Source organism: Penaeus chinensis, chromosome 3, assembly GCF_019202785.1.
Source record: "Penaeus chinensis breed Huanghai No. 1 chromosome 3, ASM1920278v2, whole genome shotgun sequence".
NCBI classification, from domain to species: domain Eukaryota; kingdom Metazoa; phylum Arthropoda; class Malacostraca; order Decapoda; family Penaeidae; genus Penaeus; species Penaeus chinensis.
Window position 1 is genome coordinate 27,539,169 of NC_061821.1, and position 2,805 is coordinate 27,541,973.

The following is a 2,805-nucleotide window of genomic DNA, read 5'->3' on the forward strand; positions in this document are numbered from 1 at the left end:
GAGGACGGGAGGAAAAAAGAGTGTTGTTAAAGGAGGTAGTACTGCGGGGAGGAAATGGTTCATAGTTGAGGCAAATAAAGGTGCTGGACATCAAGATCATATAGCACTATGGTAACGTATAGTAGCGAAAAGGGTTAGGAAATAGTGAAGTAATAAGGGAGGAGGGGTTTGAAAATGAAGGAGATGAGGTGGAGGAAGTTGGGAGAGAAGAAGGATGGATGGGGGACTTGGAATGGACTGAGCTGATAGCAGGTATCGAGGAGGGGTAACAATAGCAACGTTCAGTCAGATCAAAGGAGAGCCAGGGGTTGGGGAACTAGAAGAGTTAAAGTTGATATAAGGACAAACCTCAACGCCTCCGATAAGGGTGCAGAAGAGAAATGGTTCACCCCTCTGGGTCCCCATGAGAGTTAATGGTTAAAAGTAAACAAAACAAATATGTACTAGACATCTAAGGTCATGTAGCACTATAGGAAAGTATAGTAAAGGGTAGTGAAAGCCGGTTGAGTTGGTAGTTAGTTGCTATACGTCAACAATCTAGAGTAATATTTAAAAGTGAATGGGTTAAAGTAGGATTAGGTAAGGGGGATTAGATCAAGCGAAGGATATGTATGCGTTTGAGTAAGGAAAACATGTTGTCGAAGCAAAAAGTGTGGGATTCCGTAAGAATGTCCGCAAGGTTGGGAGGTCTGCATCAATACGTGGGCAGGACAACAGAATGTGTGGAATTGAAAGAGAGACACTACATGGAGAACATAGGTGCGGGTCAGAATGTGACATCAGATAGAAGTGTGTTAGACGGATGTGACATATACGTAAGTGGGCGAGAGCCGTCTCATAACAGCTGTTCCGATAAAATGGAGCTGACCAGGAGGGGATTGATAGTTTTACAGTATGTACTTTTTATGCGAAGATGTGACCAGAAAGATTCCCATCTGATGTAAAGAAAGGTCTTGACCCATTCGCCCCGGATTTATATTTTGTTCCCTGTAGTTTTTGGTGAATTTTGTTACATGCAGATGGCTTCACGTGTACTCAGTCGGCAAGGAGTATATCAATAGGCCTAGTTACCGATCCTAATTTCCCAATTCCTTGAATTGGCGGGAAAAAGTTTTTTTTCTCATTAATACCATTGCTATCGATATTACTAGTGTTGTTATTCATTTTATGATTATTGAATTGTCATTAAAATATTTTAGACAATGAAATGATACAAAAGACCCTTTCCTAAAGTGAAATAAAAGGGTAAACAGGTGTGATAAGTATTTCTAAGTTCTTATTTGGTTATTAAGAACTTGTAGAGCCATTTATGTGTAAATACAATAAATAAACTTGTATTACAGTGGGCATGGCATGTATTCTTGCCAAATGGGGCGAATGGGTTAAAGGGGGGGTAATAATCCAGAGGAGGAAGTACGGATCGTGGGATAGTGAGTTTGGTGAGGGGAAGTTGGTGGTATCGAGCATAGCATCAGAGAGAGAGAAGCGTACGGCGTCGAGAGAGAGATGGCATGCCTGAGTTAGTGTACAGGCTCTCAACTGGAGAGGAGTGGAAGGCGCTTAGGGGTAAGCGAAGACCGCGGTGGTGGATTGTATCAAGATGGGCAAGGAGGGAGGTTGAGGCAGAGGAGTAGATATGGCATCCATAATCAAGAGTGGAGAGGATCAAGGTAACATGAAGATGGAGGAAAGTTTTGCGATCAGAGCCCCAGATATATGGGAAAGAGTCTAAGATTTGAAGGCGGCGGCAAGCTTTTTCTTTAATGTAAAATATATGGTCTTGCCAGAACAATTCGGAGTAAAAAATAACACTGAGGAATTTACCAGAAGAACGGTATTGGGATATAACGCATCGTAAGAAGAGAGAGGTAAAGGCATGAAAAAGATTGCGTGCGCATGTCATATTGTGTGGGGCGACCTGAATTAAGAATAATGAGGTCAGTTGTGGAGAGGAAGCGTTCTAGGGATCGGCCACGAGAGTTGGTGATAGAATCACCCCAAAGTGTGTGGCGGCAGTTAAAATCACCAACTAGGAGCAAAGGTGGCTGGAGTTGTGAAATTATAATTTCAAAGGCAACAAAGTCAATGGGGTGAGATGGGGAGAAGTAGACTGAAATAACTGTAATCCAGCAGCGAATAAACCGTACAAGGGACAGTGGTTGGGAAGGGAGGTATAACATGCGGTGTTATTTTATAGATAAGTATAGCCATAAAGAGAGTCCGGGAAGAAACAAAATGGTAATTAGGAATCAGTATAGGAGGATGTGTAAGAAAAGTATTTTGGAGACAGATAATGAATGGATTACAAGAAGAAAAGATATGACAAAGGTCAGGTCTGCGAGAACGGAAACCGGAAATATTCCAGTATAGGAGAGCTATTACTTGGTTGATCTACAATTGATAACGGATACGGTGCGTGTTGGAGAATTTGAAGGGGAAGGTGCTAGGGGTGAGATAAGGAATGAGTAGAGATTGGAGTGCCTGGATTTAGCATGGCTAAATAATTTGGCTGGGGGAGATAGAAGGTAGAGGTGGGGAGGTAAGATGGAGGAGGGATGGGTATAGGGGATGGTGTAGGAACATCTTGGGAGGGAGGGGGAGGGGCAGAGCGAGCGACATTACTGGAGTAGAGAGTGAAAGAAAAACCTCATTAACGTGCTTCCTGTCTGGTTTCATGCAGAGTGAGACCAATTCTGAATCTTAGAGTTGCCACCTCACACTCAAATTTGTAGCTGGAGCAGCCCCTATAAAAACATTATGGGGGCCACCACAGTCAGCAAATGTGCGTGACTGTGCAGAGCAGTT